We start from the raw sequence: 27,365 nt of genomic DNA on the forward strand, positions 1-27,365 counted from the left end.
CCAAAATTTATGTCAAAGATTACCAGCAAAATAACAAAGTGAGAAAATAATTATAATTCAAATTACAGACAATGGGCTAATATTTCTTGAATATACAAATATTTTTCTAATATTTCTCTGGTATACAAAGAGTACCTGCATACCGAGTAGAATAATTTCATAAAACAATAGAAAATATAGGCAAAGAATATGAACATATATTTCACAGAACTGTAAATACAGATGGCTCTCTCACATGCTGATCAAGAAAAGGAATTAGAATTATTGACCTTACCTTCAGGACTTATCATTATTCACAAATAATTAGAAGGTAGGTATTTAGGAATGACAATGTCACCTATAATATTTGAAATTTGCAATTTAATAATATTTGATTAGTCCCGCAGTGAATTTTTCTTCCATCCCTGTTAAGTGTACAGAGTGAGTTTGTATTGAAAAAAACCACAAAGGAAAAATTATAAAACTTTGCAAAAATCAGGGACGAAGAAACAATAGGGGTGGTTTGGGTTTTTATTTGTGCTTTTTTTTTTTCAGTTGGTTTTTTGGAGGGGGAAGGGGTCTGTCAACTTTTTAAAAACACATGATTCACAAATTCTGAAAAGTAAAAATAAACATCATCATCCATAATCACACCTGAAATGGTCACATTAAGCACTTTAATGTAATTTCACTCTCCATTTCCTCTATAAATATACATTCTTTTAGTATACACACACACACACACACACAACATACATACAATATACATTATATGTACAGAATATCTTATACACTGTAATATGGCAGAATTTTCTAATCTGCATTTTTCATTGAACATATCATAGTCTGGTAAAAGAGTTTTAACCAGCTTTGAAGGAAATACAAAGATATTTTAATATATGAGATAGCCATTTCCAAAATAGCCATAAATAAGAATGGGAGTTTGGCAGAGGGAGGCTAAATTTGAGTTTCTTCACAGCAACGTGTGAATCTGTTAAAAGACTTATTATTTTTCTGTTCTCGTGTTTCCTTTCCAGGCAGAAAGACTCCCCCCCCCCCAAAAAAAAAAACGCACTTTCAATTTCTTTCCCACATAAGGTGGAGTGGCTTACCTGAGTGGTGTGTTTGAAAACAGAATTGTCCATATGCAACTCTGCTCCAGGGTTCTCTTGGCCTCTCTACAGGACGTAAGTTACCTGTCCCAGTGGATAAGACTTGCACCTACCCTTTCTGCATATGCCTGAGTGGGTACATTTAATTCTATAGTAAAGCACTGGGAAGCACATCAAAACTACAATCATCAATACAGCTTTAATCTATAATTAGGTTGCTACTTTGATCTTGAGATGTCTGCCTCTTCTCATTTGACTTGAACTTGCAAGGTGAAGAAAGTGGTAGTATGCGTTGACTCCCTAAAACTCTAACTTTGTCTATGACTCCATTTCCAATTCACAAAACATTTCCACGTTCATTGTCATATTTGATTCTCAAAGTAACCCTTGGATGTAGGAGGGAAGATACTAACATTTATTGAGTGAACGCCTACTATTTGTCAGAAATATGCCAAGACATTTACCTTTTTTTTTAATGTTAATTAATCCTCACAACTCTCAAAAATAGAATTAGCCCTTATTTTAAAGATCTGAAAGTGGAGTCTCAGAGAGGTGAAATGATTTGCCTAAGACAGACAACTGCTGAGTGGCAAGACTAAAAGTTCAAACAGACTATAAATGCCGGGATCACATCCCTCATTCACTTTGTATTCCCACGTCCTGCTGGTCTCATGCTTGGCACAGAGAAGGCATTCAATAAAAATGGTTAAATAAATGATTCCAAATAAAAGCTCTTTCCACTGCATCATAAAGGGAGAACAGAGATTTTTTTTTAAACTACAAAAGTCAGGGAAACTTCAAGCTACAATCCTACTTCCCTGGGAGTTAGTGGGGGCTGTGCAGGGAGAGCCGGAGGCTCATTTCTGGAGATGTGTATGGAAATGCTATGAGTTTGTATGCGACACGTCAGAAAACAGAACGGACTATGAAATGTTGAGATCTAGTATTTCATAGAGTCCTTGTCACTACTGAAGCAGTGAGATCTTTGACACAATCATTTGCTTGCTCCTATGATTCTCTCATCTGTAAAATAGAAATGTTAAAAAAATTATCTTGGAAGGTGTGGTAATCCCAACATTCTACAAATATATGAAGCCCAAAGCTTAATCTTAACAAGAAAAAATGCTGCTGCTCTCTAAGCAACAAAGACTGTGTATTTATTGTGCAGTTATATTAAGAAACTGGAATTTAATAAATTATTAAGGGTGAATAAAAGCACTTATAGTTTTGACTATAACATAGTTCTTTCACATCCACAGGTCTACAAACCCAGAAACTCCTGCGGCTAGAAAGACAGGAGATGTTAACCCATAAAACTGGAACATTCTAACAGGAAGTTACGGCATAGATTTGTTTGGAAATGTATTGTTCCAAAAGTCGTGATTTAGGACTTGCTGTTTACACTGAGCAGATCTAAGACCAAATAGGAAAAGAGTTTTCCCTAAGGAAAGTAAAAGAGATATAGCTACCTTTCAGCTTTCTCTCTCCTTTGTGTCTCACACATGAACACGCAAACACACACACATGCACGCGCACGCGCACACACACATACACACACACACACCCCATGAATGATACATTTTGCCACAAACACACACCAGACAGGAAAAGGAAACTAAAAGAAGCGGTCATTGTCTTTTTTACATCTGATAATGCACGCCCAGCAACAGGTAACAATGAAGGAAATCTGCAACGATATGCATCCTGCTATATCTTTGCTGACCTGAATCTTTCACAAGAAAGCAGGTAACATCTTCCACTAACAGAAGACAAGCTTTAAAATTTGCTTAAGTTAACCAGCATAGTTATTATGCTATTTGAATTTTTTTAAGATGCAGACATAAGATTCAAAATGACAGCAGAATGTACATGTCAAAAAATATTCTATCTAGTGGCCTGACTTTTGAGGAAATAAAGAAACCTGAAAATTAACTTAATCTACTTACAACAGGTTTAAACCATAGTGTTCTAAAAAAGAAAAAATAACCACAGAATGCATTAAGATCATCATTGCCTGCATCCAGAGGCATACAAGTAATTAACTATTGGAGAGAAGTTCTAGCCAAATCACTCCTACACAGTAGCAACAAAGGAGTGTTTCTTGCTAGATAACCAGCAAGTATCATCTTGCCAATTTTCCAAAGAAAAGGGCATGGGGGAAGGACCAATGTGTATCATTGTCAAAAAATGGTGTTATGTATATGTTAGAATTATTAAGCAAGTAGTTCTTTACTTTAATTTTTTTGGTGGGGGGGGTGGAGAGAGAGGAGAGGAGAGAGAGAGAGAGACAGATTGTGAGCAGGGGAAGGGCAAAGGGAGAGAGAGAATCTTAAGCAGGCTCCACACCCAGGGCATAGTCCAATGCGGGGCTCTTTCCCATGACCCTGGGATCATGATTGAAACCAAAATCAAGAGTCAGACACTCAACCAACTGAGCCACCCAGGCACTCCTAGCAAGTTCTTTTAAAACAAACTGGGTCGGGGCGCCTGGGTGGCGCAGTCGGTTAAGCGTCCGACTTCAGCCAGGTCACGATCTCGGGGTCCGTGAGTTCGAGCCCCGCGTCAGGCTCTGGGCTGATGGCTCGGAGCCCGGAGCCTGTTTCCGATTCTGTGCCTCCCTCTCTCTCTGCCCCTCCCCTGTTTATGCTCTGTCTCTCTCTGTCCCAAAAATAAATAAAAAACGTTGAAAAAAAAAATTTAAAACAAACTGGGTAGGGTGGCCTATATAATATTAATATGTAAATGATTATTATTTAGTAGATCAGAGATTTATAGTCCTCGCTGTAACTTTTGACTCCCTACTGAAAATCTAACCCTGACAACACTTATCTACCATTAATATCAATAAAAGTCTCTTCTGCTTCGGCAGCTTCATAGTGATAATCTAGCCAGAATTAAAAAATAGTCTCTTACAAATGTACCCTTTAGCATTCAAAGCACTCATACATCTGTTACCAAGAAGTGTAGAATACACGAGCAAAAAGGGGCATCAGGTATAATCTTCTAAAATCTCCTCATATGACAAATCATTTAATTAGACAAATACCTTTTGTGTATTTACTAAGTCGGTGCTATGCTGGGGTAAGGAGGAAAACAAAATATAAACTAAAAAATGCAAATGCTATCATCACAGGGTTTTCCCAGTTGTCAAAATTCATCTAATTTACAAAAGCCTGACCCTGGACTTGTGACCATAGAGCCTTACTCACAAGATCTCTTCAGTATGTAGCATGACCTTCTGTTCTTTCTTCGTCCTTTAAACCACATAGCTACTATGACTCTCATTTTACAGATGAAGCAATGGAGGACTAAACAATTAACAAGCTTAAAATTACATACCTAATAAGCTTCAAAGCCAGGCTTTATCTTATGTTTCCAGACACCTAGCCCACTGCTCCTACTACTATACCGGAAGTGGTAAGTAACACTCTGTGAATAGGTAAACTTGCATCATTTGGTAATGGCTGCCTGAACTACATGGTTAAAGGGGTAATTGTTGACTATATCCAAGTTTAGGGGGAAAGAGTTCTTTAACTGATTACTGATGGCTGCCCTGGACACAAGAATGGGGATGATAGCAAATGTGTCCAATACTTTCCAATTGTACACAGAAGTTTTATTACTAACTCAAGAGTCATTCATATAACCAAACAAATACATTATTATGATATAATTAAAAAGTTATATAATATGTAATATTTCCCATTTTATCTATCCAAAAAGCTATTATATCTATATATATTTATATAGATAATTATTGTATATATATATATATATATATATATATATATATATATATATATGTATTATGTGATGCTAGGTATTGGTAATATAAAAATGGGTAATATTTAGTCTCTGTCCTAAAAGAGCTCATAGTCTAGCAAGAAATACAGAAATCTGAACAGCTAATACAATAAGATAAGCATTGTATTTGTAAACATGGCTCTAATATTCTGATGTAATGTCTTCAAATTTATAACATGGGGAAAACGAGCTTTGGTATCTTCTTATACCAAATATTAAGTGAATGTTTTAATATGACCTAAAATTATCACAATAACCACAATTAAAGGGTATATGATGAATGTAACCTTTATAAGCTTGTTGTATAAAGTAAATTATATAATGCCTTTTAAGTGTTTAATATGGTGTCTGAAACAGAGCACTCTAATACCAGCTACTGTAAATTAGCCAAGTACCCCTTCCTGAAGCTCTACCATAACTTCCACTAAAATGCTCATAAAAGCGCAAATATAAAAATTCACAAAACCAAAAACTGAACTAAGATTCAAACTATTGTCAAAATCTGACACTAAATAGAAAGGCTGTGAAAATAGTTTGGAAAATATCAGTAGACTTGTTTCTGAGTGGAGATAGTAAGTTGTAGATAGCAGCAGGTAGGAAAAAAAATGGCAAATTGGCATAATTTTTTAATATGGAAAATTGGAGAAATTTGAAAGCAAAGAACACTAGACGAATTAAAATTCCAGAGGGGAAAAAGGTGTTCTCTAGGGATTATGGATTAAATTGTGTCCCTCAAAAAGATACGTTGAAGTCCTACCCACAGTACCTATGAATGTGACCATCTTACAAAATAGAGACTTTCCAAATGTTATCAAGTGAACATGAGGTAAGGGAAGTATCCTCCAGAACTGTGAGAAAATAAATGTCTCTTGTTTAAGCCACCTAATTTTTGGTAATTTGTTAAAGCAGCCACAGGAAACTAATACACTATATGAGGAAACACTCCTGACCATTTCTTTCCCTGGGGGTATTTTCCGATTCTGGCCATGGCTGAAGATCAGCTTTTCCCAGGTAGAAAGACTCTATAGCACAGCATCTAGCAGCCCATTGGGGTTGGCAGGGCACATTAGAAACTGATGAGGCACAAAACTTGGGCCCAAATTTCCCCCTTTGCTGAGTCCTAAAAGTAGAATGGCAAGCCGGGAGGCTAGATCAAGAGGCTTTTAAATGCACAGAAAAATCCTAAAAGTCTTATGAAGAGGTAGATAAATGTAACCAGTACCCAAGAGGAGAAAATAGAAGAAGCAAATCCAAAGATTATTCACATATTGGGCTGAACAGAGAAGGATGATTACCGGGAAATCAAAAGAAATGGGATGAGCCATACCATTACCCAAACTCACTGCTTTTAGAGACTTTCTAGGCATCTACTTGAGAAGGGGAAACCCAGGCAGAGTCCAGTGAACTTCCTGAGATTAAGAGACAGTGCTCAAATCTGGAGACACGAAGTGAGTGAGAGTTTGCTGGAAAGAGTGCCTGGAGGAAAGAGCAAAAAAAAGAAAGAATGTTGGAGAACTGTATAGTCCCCTTCAAATTTTCAGATAAGCCTGATCAGCACAAGCATGTGAGGAAACTATCTGAGGCCAAGGAGACAAAGCTGAAAGGGTTATAGATATTAAGGCTTGATGCTTACACAGATCCAGGAATAGTGCCACTTAACAACAACAATAACAACAACTAGAAAAAAAAAAAAAAAAGGAAAAATCCTAATTCCTGAGACAGTGAGTGGAGTAGTACACAAAAGGGTTTATCCCAGGAGTGAGGAAAATTTAACTCTAGACTGAGCATGGCTCCAGTCCCACCTCATAAATCTTTTTTTTTTCTTCTTTTTTTTTTTTTTTTTATGAAACTTATTGTCAAATTGGTTTCCATAAAACGCCCGGTGCTCATCCCAACAGGTGCCCTCCTCAATGCCCATTACCCACCCTCCCCTCCCTCCCACCCCCCATCGACCCTCAGTTTGCTCTCAGTTTTTAAGAGTCTCTTATGTTTTGGCTCCCTCCCTCTCTAACTTCTTTTTTTTTTTTTTCTCCTTCCCCTCCCCCATGGCTTTCTGTTAAGTTTCTCAGGATCCATCACCTCATAAATCTTAAAAGCAACACTTAAAAGGATCAAACTATTTCCAAGAAATTTAATTATATCCCAGACAAAAGGTCAAGAATATTTATAAGAAGAGAAAAGTATCTGGAAATAAAATGACAAAATTCACAATATTTGACATCCAATCAAAGATTATCAGTTGTGCAAAGAAGCTGGGTAGTATGACCCATTAACGAGATTTAGAAGATATAAAAACTAACTAAAACTACAATTTGAAAGACTTAAAAATGCAAGAGCTAAAATAACCAGAAGATTTAAAGGAATAGCAATAAAAATACCCCACATAAAACACAGAATAAAAAAGAATTTTTAAAAATCAGCATAGCCCCAGAGACCTCCATTACAACTTCAAGCAGCCTAACATATGTATAATGAAAAGCTACATTCAATGTATGTATGTACATACAAGCAGAAAAAAATTATAAAATACATGATAAAGGACTTGTATCCAAAATATATAAATAACTCTAAAAAGTCAATAATAATAAAACAGCTCATTTTTAATTTTTTTTAATGTTTATTTATTTTTGAGACAGAGAGAGACACAGCATGAGCAGGGAAGGGGCAGAGAGAGAGAGAGGGAGACACAGAATGTGAAGCAGGCTCCAGGCTCTGAGCTGTCAGCACAGAGCCCGACGCGGGGCTCGAACTCACGAACTGTGAGATCATGACCTGAGCCGAAGTCAGACGCTTAACCGACTGAGCCACCCAGGCGCCCCAAAACAGCTCATTTTTAATGAGCCAAAGATCTGAATATACATTTCATCAGAAAAGATATACAGATAATAAAGAAGCATATGACAAAATGCTTAACATTATTAGACATCAGAAAATACAAATTAAAATCACAGTAACAGACTACTACACACCTATTAAAATAGCTAAAATTTGAAAGACTGACTATACCAAGTACTCATGAGGATGTGGAGACTGGACTCTCATACGCTGCTCTAGCCAGATAAATGACACAACACCTTTGGAAAACAGCTTAACACTTCCTAAAACTTTATATATTCACCTATCATTTGGTCTGGTCATGCCACTCCTTGGTATCTACCCAAGAAAAATAAAAGCAAATGACCATACAAAGTCTTGCCCATAAAAGTTCATAGTAAGTTGATTTGTAATAAACAAAACCCAAAAGCAACCCAACAACAGGTAAGTGAATTAATGTAATATAGCTGTACAATGGGATACTACTTAGCATTAAAAAGGAACAAATCATTGTTACACACTACAACATGATGAATATCTAAATGATTATGCTGAATGAAAGAAGCCAGGCTAAAAAGAGCATACATTGCATGAGTCCGTTTATATAAAATTCTAGAAAATATAAACTAATACACAGTTACAGAAGGTATACTGATAGCTGTGTGGGGTCAGGGAAGTGGAGAGTCAGAAAGGAGGAATTTCAAAGGATCATGAGAAAATACATGGTGCATACATATGTCAAACTATCAAAATGTTTTGCAATTTCTATAATTTATTGCATGTCAATTAGATCTCAATGATACTTTTAAAAATTCTCACAAAGAGTACTTCAGGCCCAGTTGGCTTCAGTAGTGAACATTAAAACATTAAAAAAAAAAAAAAAAAGAACCCATATAGGGGCATCTGGGTGACTGTGTTGGTTAAGCTTCTGACTCTTGATTTCAGCTCAGGTCATTATCTCACCATTCATAAGTTCAAGTCCCTTGTGGGGCTCCTTGCTGATGGTGCAGAGCCTGCTTGGGATTCTCTCTCTCTCTCTCTCTCTCTCTCTCTCTCTCTCTCTCTCAAAATAATTAAACTTTTTAAAAAACCATAAAAGAGTGCCTAGGTGGCCCAGTCAATTGAGGGTCTGACTTCAGCTCAGGTCATGATCTCACGGTTCATGGGTTCGAGCCCCACAGCAGGCTCTTTGCTGACAGCTCAGAGCCTGGAGCCTGCTTCGGATTCTGTGTCTCCCTCTCTCTCTGCCCCTCCCCCCCCCAAAATAAATGGATATAAAAAAATTGTTTTAAGCCATATATTTAATGTAAACTCTTTCACAGAATACAGAAAGGGAAAATACTTTCCGTTGTCCCAGATACCAACATATCCTCTGATACCAAAACCTAGCAAGGACATTACATAAAAGGAAAAACACAAGCCAATGTGGCTTATAAAAATAAATTCAAAGATCTTTTGAATAAATTCAAAGGCTTATAAAAATAAATTCAAATTCAAAAATAAATTCAAAATTCAAGATATTAAGTTGAATTCTGCAATATAATAAATGTATCATTACCAAGAAGGAGGGAATGTTTGGATTAACATATATAATTAGTGTAATTCACTATGTTAACAGAATTTTTAAAATTATCATTTTAATATATGTATAAAAGTTATTTGATCAAATCTAAAACTTGTTCATGATAAAAGCTCTTAGCATACTAGTAGATAGAAGATATCTACTAGATAGATATCATACTAGATAGAAGGAAACTATCTAAATCTGAGAAAAATTAGCAACAAAACTCCTACAGTCAACATCTTACTTAATGGCAAAATATTGCATACTCTCCCTTTTAGTTAAGAAACATGATAAGGATAACCACATCACCATTTCTATTCAATATTATACTTTCACTAACACAAGACAACTGAATAAAATCTTTTAAACTTGAAAAGGATATGACTGGGTACATAGGAAACCTAAAAAAAATCTGCAAATATTAGGATTAGTAAGTAAATTAGTGTACATAGTGAATTAGTGGTCTATAAATATGAGCTCAATGTACAAAATGCATTTTTATACACTTGCAAGAAACAACTAGGAAATGTAATTTTAAAAAGAAAACCATTTATTTAGCATCCAAATATAAAATATATAGAAATAAATCTAATAAAATCTATAAAAGATTTATACGATGAAAAACCATAAAATGTTACTAAGTGAGATTTAAGAAACCTAAGTAAATGTAAAAATATGAAATATTCATGGATTAAAAGCCTGTTGTTAAAATGCCAATTCTCTTCAAATTAATCTACTGTCAAAGCAATCCTAATCAAAATACCAACATATTTATTATGTGAAAGAGAAATCACAAGTTGATTCTAAAATTTATATGAAATTGAAAGGCCCTAAAGTAGCCAAGGCAATCTTGAAAAAAAAAAAAAAAAAACAGAATCTGACACCTTAAGATACCAGACTTCAAGACTTACCAGAAACAACATTCGTAAAGATAATGTGGTATTTGCAAAATGATATACAAGTATACCAGTGGAACAAACTAGAGTCCAGAAACACATAAATGGTTACCTAATTTACTTTAAAGGTATTTTTACTTTTAGTATGGGAACAATGGGCTTTTAAATAATGGTGTTAGAATAATTGGATATAAAAATGGGAAAGAATGAACCATGGTTACTTCATATCATATATAAATGTTTTTATATTAAAAAAACACAAATTAACTTGATATGGATCATAGACCTAAATGTTAAACAATAAATCTTTTAGAATAAAAAAAAAGAAAAGAAAAGATTGTCATGACCTTGGACTGGGCAAAATTTTCATAAAAGAACACAGAAATCACTAACCATTACAGAAAAAAATTGAGAAATGGCATTTCATTAAAGTTAGGATATTGTGGCCATCCAAAGCATAACTAAGAAAGTGAAAACGTAAGCCACACAGAGAGAAAATATAACTGATAAAAGAGTTCACATCTAGAAAACATAAAAAAACCTCTTAAAAATCAAATTAAGAAAGACAGACATCTCAACTTTTAATGGGTATATTTCTATAAGCGGTACCTATAAGAAAGGATATAAAATGACTATTTACATATGTAAAAACGTACATAATTAGTCATCAAGAACATTGAAATTAAAACAGTGAAATGCTTCTCCACATCAACCATAATGGCTAAAATTAAAAATGGTTGATCATTCCAAGTGCTGGTAAAAATACAGAGCAACTAGAATTCTCATGTATTAATAAACTGGAGTGTAAGCTGATAAAACTACTTTGGAAAACTGCACTGGTGATGTTATGACCCACCAATTCCAATCCTAGGTATATATCCAAGAAAAACTGATGTTCCAGAATGTCCCAAATTCCTTTATTTATTATAACCAAATGCCAAAAACAACCAAAATAACTATCAAGAGTAAAATGAAAGTATAAATGGTAACATGGGATGATACACACAAATTCTAAAAAATGAACTACCACCAGATACAACAAAACAGGTCATAATGCATGATTCTACCTATATAAGATACTGCCTTAGGTTGTAAACACAGACGGGACATGATCAGAGAATACTAAAGTTAATTCAGTCACCAACCATTAAGCAAGCAAGGAGAATAATGTAAAGCAAGGAAGATAATATAAAAACATACAGTAAAAATTCTGCCATGAGGGTATACATGGGATCCAAAATATTAAGTAAAGTTTGGAGTATCAGGATCTGGCTGCTTCTTACAGATTTGCTCTAAACTCTGACATAGATCTCACTAGGCAAAAACTATGGTGTTTATAGGGCTGTGTTCCTTCTAAAGATTCTAGAGGGAAATCCATTGTCCTCACCTTTTCCAGCTTGCGGAAGTTGCCTGCATTCCTTGGTTTGTGACTCCTGTGTTCAAAATCAGCAATACCAGCCAAGTCTTTCTTACATTGCGATGTTCTGATACTGACTTTTCTGCCTCCCTCTTTCACTTTTAAGGATCTTTGTGATTACATTGGACCTTCCCAGACTCTCCAGGACAATCTTCCCATTTTAAAGTCATCATTATCAATCTTAATCTTCAGGTTTAATTCCCCTTTGCCATGTAACACAACATATTCACAGGTTTGGGGGGCCATTATTTTGCCAACTATAGCTGGGTATCCATCCATGACCCAAATTCCCTCACACCTTCCCTCTCAAGATGTAAATAATACCCTGAATTTAGTGTTCAGCAATAACATATGTATTTTGAACTATTCTACGTGTTCATAGGCAAAGCAATAAACAGTGTTATTTTAAAGTCTTTTTATGGACAACATAATATAGGTAAAACTCTGCAATTTATCTTTTCATTTAATATTGTGTTTTTGTATAGCCCTACATCATGTATTTTTAGTGGTGTTCTATATGTACATATCATGATGGACATTCTTGGATCTATCAACTCGTGCCCATGTGCAAAAGTCTTTCTTGGCTCAATATCTAAAAGTAGAATTGCAGGAAGGAAGATAAGCATGTCTTTAAATTAACTTATTATCAAATTGCTCTCCAACATGGGTTTGCCAATTTACATTTCTATGAGCACTGTATTGAGCTCTCATTTCTCTGGATCCTTACAGCCTTTTAAAGATTTCCCTGCTGTTATAGGCTGAATTGTGTTCTCCGAAATTTCAAATATTTAGTTCTAACCCCCAGTACTTCAGACATTGACTATATTTGGAGCTTAGGGTTTTTAAAGAGTTAATTAAGTTACACTGAGGTAATCTGATGGGCCTTAATCCAATATGACTGGTGCATACACAGTATCTTTTCATAAGCTTATTGGTCATCCAGGTTTTTTATGAGTGTTGTCTCTTATTTACTTGCATATGTCTGATACATTCTAGTGAGTCCATCCTTAAATAGTTATATACATTACAAATATCTTTTTGTTTTTTGTCTGACTCTGATATAACTTAGTTTCAACTTTTCTAAACAGGAATTTTTAATTAAATACTTAATTTAAATACTTAAACCTTTCTGGTTTATTTGTTTCTGTTTCTTTTTCATCAAAAGTATGTCTGTCCTGATGTCATACAGTGCCCTATATTTTCTTCTGTAAGTTTTAAGATTTTGCTTCACAAATTATTGCATGATGTAGGTGATATGATCCAGATTCTCTTTCAAGACCAAAGCATTCATTCTGCATACCTTCCCTCACCTGTCAGGTGTGTTGGCTGCTTATGGATTGCAACTATATCTCTAAGGATCACCTTCAGTCAAATAATGCAGCCTCATCCAAGGTTGCAATCCTTCCCTGAGAGTGGTCCATGTACAATGACTACTCAATGAGACTTTACAAAGGCCAGGTCCCCCATTTGTTATTTTTACCCTTCTAACATGTAAAATTTAGTGAATACCATTCTTCTAGCAATATTTAATTGAATTTTATCAGTTTCTTTGGTTGTCATTATTTTCTTTTCCATATACTTCATCTACGTTTACTTTTCATTGTGGCACATCTTTTCATGATTCTTTTAGCGATAGTCTACATGTTATAAACACTCATAATTTGTCTAAAATGTTTTTACTCTTCCCTTTTTCTTTTTTTTTTAATTTGTTTTATTAAAAATGTTTTAATCTTTGTTTATATTTGAGAGAGAGAGAGAGAAAGAGAGACAGCACAAGTGGGGCAGAGACAGAGAATGAGAAGGAGAAACAGAATCTGAAGCAGATTCCAGGCTCCGAGCTGTCAACACAGAGCCCAATGCAGGGCTCAAACCCACAAACTGTGAGATCATAACCTGAGCCGAAGTTGGACGCTCAACCAACTGAGCCACCCAGGTGCCCCTATAGTATTTTAATTAATATTTTTGCCATTATATATATTTTTTAATTTCCAAGATTTTTAATTGGTTCCTTTACTATCCACCTATTCTTATTTCATTTCTACTCTTTAATAATTTATTACTCTTGGGGCACTTGGGTGGTTCAGTCGGTTAAGCATCCGACTTCAGCTCAGGTCATGATCTCACAGCTTGTGAGTTCGAGCCCCGCATCAGGCTCTGAGCTGAAAGCTCGGAGCCTGGAGCCTGCTTCAGATTCTGTGTCTCCCTCTCTCTCTGTGCCTCCTCTGCTCATGCTCTATCTCCTTCTCACTCTCTCTTAAAAATAAATAAACATTAAAATATTATAATTTATGACTCGTTTTAAATGGAAGCTATTTTTTATTTACCTCACTGAGCACTTTAATTCCAAGCCTATTTATTTTGAAGTTTTTGTCAGACCATTCCATAAAATTGATTTCATGTGGAACAAGTTTACGTTTTAATTTTGAAGGTGTTGGCTCTTGCTGTTAGCATTAGATAGCTTCATGTAGTTTGCATTACTAGGGGAAATTTTTAATGCTCTTTCAATAATCTATCCACCTATCTATTCTGCCATCCTCTGTGTTCACCCCTCTTTCTCATAATTTTGCAGTTGTTTCTTCCTAACCCCTAACCTCATATGAAACCAGCTCTTAAAATGGCATTTGACAGCTTCTGCCTCTTAGTGAGATTGAGAGTATCTGAAATGAAAACAAATTCATTCATGCACTATTAGAATGGTTTTTAATTCCTCATCTTGAAGTGCTGAATATGTTGCTCCTTCCAATTGGATGAAATGTAGAAAATGCTGTAGCTGCTAGCAATGATCTGAAATAAACTTTTTTAGCTTCCCTTATCTGCAAGAAATTCTCATCCAAATCCAAAGTCCTAATTTCAAACAGTAAATTTAATTTTCATCTGCCCCTTTCCTTCCTTTCATCTTGTCTGGAGTGCTTTTATTCACCTTCACCCTTAGCATATCCCATTCCTGGCTGCCCCTATGTGTAGTGGACCAAGATACCAGAAAGTCTATGACTTCAGTCCCACTCATATAATTTTTCTATTCATTTTCTGGCCCTCAGAGATTTTGATCTTACGTTTGAACACTGTGAGGTCCACATTGTTTTCCATTGTTATAAATTATTTTCAGGGGAGCCTGGGTGGCTGAGTCAGTTGAGCATCTGACTTTGGCTCAGGTCATGATCTCGCGGTTCGTGAGTTCGAGCCCTGCATTGAGTTCTGTGCTGGAGCCTGTTTCAGATCCTGTGTCTCCCTCTCTCTCTACCCCTCCCTCACTCACGTCCTGTCTCTCTCTGTCTCAAAAATAAACAAACCTGGGGCGTCTGGGTGGCTCAGTCAGTTGAGCGTCCGACTTCAGCCAGGTCACGATCTCGCGGTCCGTGAGTTCGAGCCCCGCGTCGGGCTCTGGGCTGATGGCTCAGAGCCTGGAGCCTGCTTCCGATTCTGTGTCTCCCTCTCTCTCTGCCCCTCCCCCGTTCATGCTCTGTCTCTCTCTGTCTCAAAAATAAATAAACGTTAAAAAAATAAAATAAAATAAAATAAATAAACCTTAAAAATTTTTTAAAAATAATACTAAGTTATTTTCACTGCTAGAATTTGAGGAGAAAATAGTGTGTGATAGCTTGAACTTATGCTTGCATTTAATTTTTTCACAAAAAAATTCTGATAAAATTTCTCCATTTTCTCATTACATAAAAACATTCAGGAATTAAATACAGAACATAAAAAGATCTCATTATCCTTGTGTGGTATAATGCCAATAGGATTTTTTTTTCTTTAAGAAAGAATAATCCATTTAAATCAATGGTTTTCAGAATTTCTGAGATTTTTAATATCCTGAGGGTCATATTAAAAACATGAAATTCTGGGCCCTAATTTTCAAGTATTCTGATTTTGTAAGTCTAGTATTAAACCTGTGGGGGGTTGGAACAATTTTGGTTCACACCAGGTGTTATATGCTATAAAAATGATTTTTAAAAACTACAAATTGAATTTCATATGTAGTGATTGGTTTTTAAAAACTAGCCTATTCCAAATCTGCATGCCTTATGGCAAAATGAAAGATAAAGATAATTTCATTGGAAAAATCTTTTTTCTTTTCCTCTCAAAGTTTCTATTTTTCTTTTAGTTTGCTTAATCATCTCAAAGAAAACTGGTTTAAGAATGAATTATATCTAACTAAAATTATAAGAAATGAGGTTATACCTCTCACCTTAACAATAAAGTGGCCCAGTTTATACTTCTTGAGATAAATAAGGCACATTTTTTTGTCATAGACATTGCTTCTCAATGTTTTAGTGGAGTTAAAAAATAGCCCCTTTTCGGGGCTCCTGGGTGGCTCAGTTGGTAATCCAGCTTTAGCTCAGGTCATGATGTTGTGGCCCATGGTTCAAGCCCCACGTTGAGCTCTGTACTTACAGCTCAGAGCCTGGAGCCTGCTTGGATTGTGTCTCCCTCCCTCTGCCCCTCCCCTGTTCATGCTCTGTCTCTCTCTCACTCTCAAAAATAAATAAACATTTTTTTAAAAATAGCCCCTTTTCCAAAGATGAGTAGGTGTTTTCGATACTTTCCATACTTTGAATCAGCATGTGTGTGCGTGTGTGTGTGTGTGTTTTTTGTTTTGTTTTGTTTGTTTCTTTATGTGCAATACAGATAGAAAAGGGAGGGGTTATAAGGAGACACAATGAAATATATTCCAGTTTAAAGGTCATTGATTTAGGTCAGGGCAATGGGGGAAACAGTAATAAATGCTAAGCCGCGTCGAAAAAGTCAAAGTGACTGACTAATTACTCCCTTCTTTTCCCGGCCTTACATTTCATGAAACAATGCAGTTTAGTACCTTAGTACTGCCAAAGCCAATTACCAAAGCCAATTTCATGCATGGACAGCACTGAGTTTTAACCTCTCTCTTCTTCCTCCTCCCTGTTTAAGCCAGAGAAAATGTATGCCTAAGTTATCACAAATTCAAATTTATAAATGAGCACAAATACTAGGATCCATATTTCAAAAATGTTCTACTGGAACTCATGTTTCACCAAGCCAACCTGGATATAAGGGATAGCTGTTTATTGTGTGCATCTAACACTGAGGGTAGAGAGACTTCACAAAGAACATTAAACATTCCTCCAAAAAAGCTTAGTTTAGGAAAAATATCCTAACACAAATATCAAACGTTTGGAAATTAAAGTCTAATTTTATAATAAAGAAACTGGGAGAACCTCTTTTAACATATTATGTCACTATTACATATAACTATGCAGAATTAACAGGACAGAAACTAACTATTTCTCTGAATCCCTAATAAAATATACAATCATCTTTTAATAATACAAGAAACATAAAGAAAATAGAGAGCTTCTCACTATAAGGATTTGATAGTTTTATGAATTTTTTAATTACCTTGATTCCTTTCCAAGAATAAGACAACTACTTGGCAATTTTTAACCGCCGAAGATATGTCATTGCAATCTAGAAAGAAGATAGTTATGTTTCTTACTTTTCTAAATAGAAAATGGGATGATCACTGAATCAAACTTAGACATTAAGGGTTTTTCACAGTTTCTTAAAACACAAAATTATACTCAGAGCTTATGCGTTCTTTGGTTTTGGGTGTGAAGATGATGTAGCATGATAGAATTAGATGATGGAAATAAGACATGCTGTTAAAATCTGACTCAAATAATGACTCATAGCTAGTTAGTGAAACCAACAATTGAACATGGGGATCTTTCTGATTCTAAAGTATATCTTCTTCCCACTCCACCATAACTGCCTAGAATGTCTTGCTTTCCATCCCTTCATATCCAACTTTTACATTTTCAACACCAGATAAAATGCTGCCTCCTTGATGAAATCTGTGATTCACATAACTGAGAGCAATCACTTTCTCCCTCAAATAAAACACAACATCAATTTATGACTTCATCTTTTTTAGTAGACTTACAGCTTATTAGCTTACTGTTTAGTTATTTCGGAAGAATGACAGTATCCTCTGCTAGAATAATTTTGTTTAGGGCAGGTTATCTGCCATATCTTTACAGCACCCCATGAATTCAAGACTCTGCCTTGTCTTGAGTATATGTTTAATTATTATTTCCTAAATGAATGAAGAGATGAATGAAATCCAACTCTTCTATAATGTAACTGAGTTAATAATGCATTGATATAATCACTATAAAGTTAGGTTTTATTAGCTAGATTTAGAAACAGGCTCACAATATTGTCCCTTATAGCTAAATAATAATTATGTAAGCTAATGAAATTTCTATAAGTTTTCATATAAAAAGTCACTATGCTAGTTATTGATAGAAAATCAGGATTTTGTTTATTGACATTAAATTTTAAGCTGCTACTCTTCATCTAATCATAACAAACCATTGTTCTATTTCTTTACAATAATTATGTAAACCAATGCCTGAATTATATGTGGTAAGATTTTAGACATAAATAGCCAATAATGTGTTGAATAAAAGAACTACAGGAAGAGCACTGGAAATCTCTCAAATGAATGAAAGTGGCTTATTAACAAGCCATCTTTCAGTAAGTTCTTTTAATCTATGTATTAATTAAAGACACATTCCTATATCATTTTCAAGAGTTTATTATTAGACTTAATATCAACGTACTTGTTTAAAAAAAAATTTTTTTTAATGTTTATTTATTTTTGAGACAGAGAGAGACAGAGCATGAACGGGGGAGGGGCAGAGAGAGAGGGAGACACAGAACCGGAAGCAGGCTCCAGGCTCTGAGCCATCAGCCCAGAGCCCGACGCCGGGCTCGAACTCACGAACCGCGAGATGGTGACCTAAGCTGAAGTCGGACGCCCAACCAACTGAGCCACCCAGGCGCCCCTCAACGTACTTGTTTAAATTAAGACTGGCTAGCTATTTAAAAATCCTATTTTGGAATTTTATTTCCAGAAATAAAGGACGAGACTATTTCAAATTACCTAAGTCAATAAATAGACAATTAAAACAAAGAGAACTTGAAAACACAAAATATGATAACTATAAATGCTAAGAGAAAAATATAATTATTGAAAGTAAAATCTCAATACATGGGGTTCATAGTAGCTCTATGTAACTGAAGGGAATGTTAGTGAACAGAAAAAGTTAATCAAAAGGAAATACACAAACTAAAGCCAGAGAAAATACAAAGAAGAAAAATAAAGGATACTGTAAGAGACAAATGGAAAATAGTGAGAATGTGTTGAAAAAGTCTAACATATGCAAATAAAATAGACAAAAACTTTCTCAAATTAAAAAATAACATTATGTCAGAACTTAAGAAGGGCAAGCAGGATAAATACAAGAAAATCACACCTAAGTACCTTAGAGAAAAGCTACTGCAAACTAAAGACCAAGAAATATCTTAAAAACAGCTGGAGAAAAGAGACCTGTTACTTTCACAGGAGAAGCAGTAAGTTTGATAACCAAATTATCAATAGAAACAATGAAAGAAAGCAGACAGTAAAATAATCTTCAGATCGTAGGAAGAAAATAACTTCCTGGAGAAAGAAATTTTAAGAAGCATCACTAAAGATAAGCAAGGACATTTTATAATGACAAAAACATAATCTACCAAGAAAACAAAACACATCTAAACTCATATGGACAATCACTTAGACTCAAATATACAGAACTGAAAGGAGAAAGAGGCAAACCCACAATCATTGCTAGATTTAACCCACTTCACTCAATAACAGAATAGGCAGGCAAAAAAAAAAAAAAAAAAAGGAGTATGGATATGAACGATTTGAACTGCATGATTTAAAAACATGATCTTAGGGGTGCCTGGGTGGCGCAGTCGGTTAAGCGTCCGACTTCAGCCAGGTCACGATCTCGCGGTCCGTGAGTTCGAGCCCCGCGTCAGGCTCTGGGCTGACGGCTCGGAGCCTGGAGCCTGTTTCCGATTCTGTGTCTCCCTCTCTCTCTGCCCCTCCCCCGTTCATGTTCTGTCTCTCTCTGTCCCAAAAATAAATTAAAAACGTTGAAAAAAAAAATTTAAGAAAATAAAAACATGATCTTAGGACATATAAACAACACTGAATCCAATAACTACATAATGGACATTCTTTTGAAGTGCCTATTAACATTTAGGAAAATTGATAAGCTGAAGTAAGTCTCAACAAATGTCAAAGGTTGAAATTACAGAGTTCACTCTCTGAACACAGTGGAGATAAAGGTAGAAAAAGAAAATAAAATGAAAAATCAAAAGTCCCCAAATGTTAAAAATATTAAATTATATTTCTACATAACATATAGGTCAATTTAAAAAATCACAATATAATTAAAATATTTTAAATTAATGATAATTAAAATGTGACATATCAAATAAAACTACAAGATGCAGTTAAAGCCATGGGAAAATTATAGCCTTGAATCTATAAGTTAGAAAAGATGAAAGGGTGAAAATTCATGATTAAAGCATCTGTCTCAAGAAGTAACAAAAGCAGGGGTGCCTGGGTGGCTCAGTCAGTTGAGCGTTCGACTTTGGCTCAGGTCATGATCTCACAGTTTGTGGATTTGAGCCCCATGTTAGGCTCTAGGCTGACATGTCAGAACCTGGAATCTGCTTCAGTCTGCGTCTCCCTCTCTCTCTCTGCCCCTCCCCTGCTCATGCTCTGTCTCTCTCTCAAAAATAAACATTAAAAAAATTTTTTAAAGAAGTAACAAAAGTAATAGCAAATTTAACCTAAAAAATCAAGAAGAAAGAAATGATAAATATAAAAGCAGAAATAAATATAGAAATTAGCAAAAAGGAGGGTCACCTGCGTGGCTCATTCAGTTAAGCATCCAACTCTTGATTTTGGCTGAGGTCATGATCTCACAGTTTGAGAGATCGAGCCCTGCATCAGGCTCTGTGCTGACAACATGGAGCCTGCTTGAGATTCCCTCCCTCCTTCTCTCTCTGTCCCTTCCCAGATCATACTCCCTCCATCTCTCTCTCGCCCTCTCTCTCTTTCTCTCTCTCTCTCTCTCTCAAAAATAAACACTAAAAAAAAAATAAATTAAAAAAGAAATTAGCAAAAAAATATTAATAAAAACAATAAAATATTAACAAGATTTACTTTTTTTTTTAAATTTTTTTTCAACGTTTTTTATTTATTTTTGGGACAGAGAGAGACAGAGCATGAACGGGGGAGGGGCAGAGAGAGAGGGAGACACAGAATCGGAAACAGGCTCCAGGCTCCGAGCCATCAGCCCAGAGCCCGACGCGGGGCTCGAACTCACGGACCGCGAGATCGTGACCTGGCTGAAGTCGGACGCTTAACCGACTGCGCCACCCAGGCGCCCCAACAAGATTTACTTTTTTTAAATGGAAGAAAAGCACACACCAAAAAAAACAGTATCAGGATTTACTTATCCTGTAAACATTAAAAAAGAAATGGATATATAAATCCAAGTTGGGTTTATTTCAGGGATTAAAGATTCATTAACATTTAAAAAGTAATCAATGAAATTTACCACATTGATAGAAAAAGAAAAATAATGTTATGTTATTTTAACTGATACAAAAAATTTTTACGAGGTTCAATATCTAGTTGTTATAAAAACTGTGAACAAATTAAGAATATAAATATATGTCCCCAGTCTGATAAAGGGTAGCTAAATGATAAAGGGTAGCTAAATGGTGATTATCAAAAGATGTATCCCTGTGATTGGAAATAGGACAAAGATGCCCACTGTCATCATTTCTATCCAAAGTTGGTATAAATGGAAACTCAAAAGACTCCACAAGCGAATTATTAAAATTACTAAGTGAATTTAACCTGGGTTTGGAGTACTTGATCAATATAGAACACTGAATTTATTTATATATCCTAGCAACACTCAATTAAATTACAGCTTTCAAAATGCACTACTTACAGTAGCATAAAAATTCAAATAGCAAGAAATAAATTTGATAAAAATTGGACAAGTCTTCTGCACTGTACAGTTACAAGGTGGAGGAATGGGGACGCCCATGCACTGTTGATAAGAATATAAATTGGCACAGCCAATTATTAATATTAAAAGACTGACAATGCCAAGTGTTTGCAAGGAGGCTGTCAGGCCATAGAGGCTGCTACAACTGCCTGGGTAGCTTATAAAGTAAAAACATTTATTTCTCACAGCTCTGCAGGCTGGGAATTCCAAGATCAAGGAGCTAGCATGGCTGTGTTTTGGTGAGGGCTCTCTGTTCCTGGTTCAGAGCCAGCACCTTCTTACCGGGTCTTCAAATGGTAGAAAGGTGGGGCAGGGGGAACTGTGTGGAGTCTTATAAGAGACACATGAATCAATCCCATTCATGAAAGTTCCACCCTCATGACCTAATCACCTCCCAAAGGCCCCACCTCCCAATACCATCACAATGGGCACTAGGATTTCAATCCCGGAACTGGGGGTGGGAGGCGGGGTAGTACAGAAACATTCAGAGCACAGCAGATGTAATTCTCAGTCACTGCTGGAGGACATGTAAACTGGTTAACCACTTTGGAAAACTCATTATCTACTCAAGTTGAAAGAATGTAACCCACATACATACTAACAAAAGGTATGTACGCAGATATATGCACCAACAGATGTATATAAGAACATTCATGTCAGCATTATTTATAATAACCCCAAGCTAGAAGAAACCCCACATTTATCGATAGATAAATGGTAACAGATTTGTACAATGGAATAATATGTACAGCAATGAAGGCCCACCCTAAAGGCCTCATTTTAACTTAATTACCTCCTTAAGAGCCCTATCTTCAAATACAGTCACATTCTAAGGTACTGGAGGGTAGGGGCTAGATTTATGAATCTGGGGGATGAGAGGCAGGGACACAATTCAGCTCTAACACAAGGCATTGTGTATAAGTATAATAAAGCAAATATACTTAGTGGATGAAGAGACTTCTTATATTCCTGATTAGGAAGTTGAATTCCAGGTTAGCTCAATGAGGTGTCCAGGAACAACCAGTGAGTGGTAGAACCAGGACTAGCATCAGGGAGGAAACATGTTCTAGTAGAAGGTAGATAAGTGTTGAAGACAAACCTCAATTCTTAAAATGGTCTTCACATTTTCTGGCTGCATTTCATAGGGAAGTCTTTTCCCCTCTCTTAGCCTCAGTTTTCTCATTTATAAAATGGAGACAGCCAGTTGGATTGTGATTTCCATGTGCTTTATACACGATCGCACGTGTTAAGTGTCTGGCCCAGATACTGCCACATAATGGGTAATCAGCAAATATTATCTCCCTTCCTCTCCCGTTGTTCTGAATTCTGGTGCAGAGCCTTACCAGTGTACCAGCCAGCAGCTTCTCTTGACTTACTATATTTGGGATAATTATTACAAATTTAGGTGGGAGTGGAAAAAAGATTATTTCCCAAGGAATATCTTCCCATCAGGCTGTATTTGCTCGGGAAGACAACAGAACCATATTGTCAAATACACAAAAGTTTGAAATGTATCATCCTAGTGCCCTTATTGAAATACTTACATAGGACATACTCTGTCTGACCAAGAACCAAAAGGAAGTATCCAATCATGAAGAATCTGAGAGTGAAAGATGTTACAGTGAGCAGAGCTACTATATAAAGCAATGACGTTTTCAAAACAGTTACTGAAATTAGAGTAAATTCAAACGAAGATTTCAGAAATGATTCTTAAAAGAAAAGATAAATAATATACACATAATTCAAGCAAAACAAAACTTTTAAAAGTTTAGTAGCAGCAGTTTTGGGTCATGTACCGAATTTTATGTGTCATGAATAAGAACATGAGCTTGAAGCCAAACAAATCTGGATTCTACATCCTCACTATATTAACTGAGGCAAATTATTGATCTTTTTGAGCCTCTGCCTTCTCGTCTATTAAATACCCACCTTATGTATATTGCTCTGAGGATTAAATGGAAGCACAGACTAAAGTCCTTAAACATAGTAGAGACTGTAAATAAGAACCCGACTCCTTTCTCCCCAACTACATTTACTTTCCCAAGAAAGTAATTTTTCTTAGTCAACCGACTAGAAATCATTTTCATGTTCTTTTTTTTTTTTTTTTTTATCTCCATCGCTGCTTAATCACCACTTAGCCATGGCACTATTCTTCCAAGTTCATTCTCAGTTATTTGTTCTGCCTTCCATCACATCCTTCAAAAATATGAGCTACCTCAGAGGGCATCCTGTGCAGATACATTGCTGTATTAAATTGCCTCATTCTTTTCTTCCCTTAGTGGTAGCAGCTAGAATCTTCAACACTGATACAGTGACATCAAGACTCCAACAAAGCAGTTGCCATGGAATGTGTATAATCAGTGAAAGTAATAGCTATTTTCCATGGCATAGATTTTTATTCTGAAAAGTCCACTTTTTGTCTCCCAAGTGAAGCTAAATTTATTCTAACTTAAATTTATACTTTTGGAAAATCCTCGGAGTACATATACTTTAAGTTTATTTTAAATTAACAAGAACTCATATTATCTACATATTTAATTCAAAATTTAAAAACCCGGATTATTCCTATACTTGCAGTAAAAGTGTTTCTTCAACTGTAAGAATCCAGCATTATATCAGATTTTCACCTATTGTTATAGAGATCAGAAGAATCTGACCCTCATAGCCGTTCAAGCTACACAGGAAACTTACAAAACTATATATTCAAATCATGCTTAGGGACTATTTTAACATCCAGTATCTGTCAACAAAATAAGTATTTCCATATACCTGAAATTGTATTAATTTGGTGTATCTATTTGATCAAATTAGTTATAGAAATTGCATCAGTATCATAATCTGGTAATTCACTTCTAACAACAATTAGAGAGTACCCTTCTTATAATAAGCCAAAAAATAAAAAAATTAAAAGAAACATGCATTTGATAACATGTGGAGTTTATCCATGAATTCAAATTATATTGCTATTTTTATAATGTTGAAATTGTAACTTGGCAATTTTTATAACTACATAAAAATGATTTTTCATTTATGGAATCTATCCCAACCTTTACTATCATGAACTTTTAAAGAAGATTAGTCTTAAATTAATCTTTCAAAGTACTGCTCATACTAGAATAAAGAATCACCCAGCGTTCACACTTCCCCAAAACTCACATAATGACTCACACCTCTCCTCTCTGAATCCTTTCTTTTTTGTCCCCCTGATACATAATAAAGGATAATTCCACAGGACTTAAATATCTGCTGGAAGTAGCTTATTCAGTCAATTTGAACAGAAGAGCGAGCCTTCCCACTTGTTATAGAAAATACACTCCATGGTTTCACACTGGCACTAAATGACCTAGTGTATTCTATTGAAAAGCAACACAACTGAATAAATGGTACTCGATATAATATAGATGCGCAAATATTTACTGATCCTATATCTTCATTATTAGCGTCTGTTCTTTTTAGTAGTGAAATTTCAGAAGTATCCTTCTCAGACATTGCTAAGATCATTACTTCTTCCATATGAGCTACCTGGATTCCAAGATGACAGCCATAGTGAACTGTCATGCATTTTTTTTTTCCTGCTGAGGTAATTTATGGAAAAAGACAACCCATTCTTTATGGGACCACTTTCCCGGCAAATGACTGGCCAGTGTTCACTGTAATCAGAACCATTCCATCCATATTAAACAAAAGAAGAAGCAAAACCCTATTAGCTCATCTTAGCATCTTATTAGCCATAAGAGCTGATCGTAACTACGAATCTTGAATTCAGTAATAAAACCATCACAGAGAAATTCCCAGGTGCCAAAAATTTGAGAATGTAATACTGAAAAAAGAGAACACATGAAATAAGTTCAGTAGTTGGGAGTAACTGGTAAAGTGACCTCAGCAAGATAGAAATGAGCTGAGTCAATTTTAGATGTGTGTTTATACCCAAGAGGCAGAATTTTAAGTAAGCCAAAGTCAATATAGGATATTGTCAGCTGAGGTTAATATAATACAATCATAACTCAGGGCAAATGCATGGGTTCGCATAATTTTTCTCATCACTTGTTGGATAAAAAAAATGAAATAGTCATCTGGATAGAAACTCATATTTCTCCTTTTTATTATTTTTAATCACAGTCTCCTCTGAGACCTTATATATGGTCATAGAATTTTCTAAAGCTTTTTCACACATTTCCATGGGAAAAGGTAAACATTGTTTTCTTCTAAATTGAATCTAATTTTCATCTCTGCTTTGATAGTTTATTAACTAGCCACAAGCAATTGATTGGACCATCTCTATGAGAATAAAGGGTCGTTAACACATATTACAGAGAGAAAAAATGTGAGAGTAAGCAGTCCTACTTCTGACACCTTGGTGGCTCAGGGGAGCAGGAACATTAATGAAGCATCTCGCCCCAGGTCACTAATTTGCATCACAAGCAAGTTAGTTCATAACTTCAGAAGTTCTTTGCCATCTGGAGATGGTCTGATGTCCTGGGTAAGGTGAGCTGCTCTGTCCTGTTCCCCAGGCACCTGTGTCCACTGAGCCCTGATCGACACTTGGTAGGCTCTCGGAGCAGTCAAAGGTTAAGTGGACACAGAGAGCAAAGTAGCCTTCTGCACTCCAGACGGTGACTTCTTCCAGAATAGGCTGGAATTCTCTAATCTCTGAAGAGTTGAATGAAAGGAGAATGACTATGAATTCAACAGAGTAGAGTTCATGTTAAATGGGCCTTCAGGCCTCATTACTTTCAAAACTTTTAAAGTAATTTCTTTCAATTGGTCAATAGGATATTCTTGTGAAATTATATAATGCTTATCTGCTATAATTGTGAGCTTAAAGGAATTCCTCGAACAGTGCAATTTGCCCTAGAGAAAGTAGAGTGGAAGCCTATCGTCATATACCTCGACTTCTCTATTCCTTGTATTAAGACAAAAGTTTTTATAAACTCATCATTCCTGTTTCCAAACAATGCTTAATACATAGTATTTTTTTTTATTTTGTAACTAAAACCATAAAGGAAACATAAACATATTAGACTTGAGGGAAAAATAGTCCAGGCTAAATATACATATATAGTATATTTCCCATAAAGTTCCAATGTTACTTTATAAACAAATAATGAAAAGTTAGTAGAGTACATGGCTCTAGTATAAATTGAAAGAAAAATAAACTGCATAGCTTTAAAAATATATTTATTCTTTAAATTTTGTTCAAAAATAACTAGAATAATTTTTTAACAACTTTCACCAAGTAAACAGAAAAATCCAAATCAATACAATTAACCTAACGTTTTTCACTGTCTGAAAAGAATGTCTATTATTTTTTCCTAATCTTTTAATATTAAATAGTTGTGGGCTATAGTACAGATTTCTCCTGAATTTCAGAAAGGCAGCAAGAATCCAGTGTCTTACTTAACACATACAAACTAGGTCCTTTTTTCCAATACTGATGTTATGAGATGGGATAACAACTCTACTGTAAAGTTTTTCGATGGGGAAGATATATCAGAAATCACACTGTGTAAGGTAAATATAATTGGATCTAGAAAACAGCCAGTTCTCTCATACATTACGGTACATGGTAGGAAGATTTTATTTTATATATAAACACCACATTTATCATATATAGGTGATGCATATATCTAATAAGAATCTGTAATCACTGTTTTTTTAATGTTTTACAAAATCTCCACTGTCTAATCAAAAGCTGATTTTATAAAATGCTCCTCACACTACCCTTGTCCAATATGGATTCATATGGATTGAATCCCCTCTTTAGTTTTACGTTTTTCTTCCTAAAATTTATGAACCCGATTACACATCACTGCTGAGTAACATTCAGAAGATATTGCAAGGGCGTCTACTCTACCTCTCTTGTCAAGTGTGTTT

General features: G+C 35.3%; 2 long non-coding RNA genes across 4 annotated transcripts in view; one reads left to right on the forward strand and one right to left on the reverse strand.

Annotated features, from left to right (window-relative positions):
• Positions 1-1,215: 1,215 nt before the first annotated feature.
• On the reverse strand, positions 1,216-21,853 carry LOC131491820 (uncharacterized). Its single transcript, XR_009251661.1, has 3 exons — positions 21,678-21,853; positions 16,963-17,031; positions 1,216-2,114 (listed from the first exon to the last, which is right to left on the reverse strand). It is a non-coding gene; the product is annotated as an uncharacterized LOC131491820 (long non-coding RNA).
• A 140-nt stretch (positions 21,854-21,993) lies between these two features.
• LOC131491821 (uncharacterized) overlaps positions 21,994-27,365 on the forward strand; it is a 55,897-nt gene continuing 50,525 nt past the window's right edge. For 2 of the 3 annotated variants that reach the window (XR_009251662.1, XR_009251664.1), the window contains exon 1: positions 22,000-22,098. This is a non-coding gene — a long non-coding RNA (uncharacterized LOC131491821). Of the gene's footprint in view, positions 22,099-27,365 lie in introns of all 3 variants that reach the window. The other variant, XR_009251665.1, reaches the window with a different exon arrangement.

This window comes from Neofelis nebulosa, chromosome 12 (assembly GCF_028018385.1).
Source record: "Neofelis nebulosa isolate mNeoNeb1 chromosome 12, mNeoNeb1.pri, whole genome shotgun sequence".
Classification (NCBI taxonomy): domain Eukaryota; kingdom Metazoa; phylum Chordata; class Mammalia; order Carnivora; family Felidae; genus Neofelis; species Neofelis nebulosa.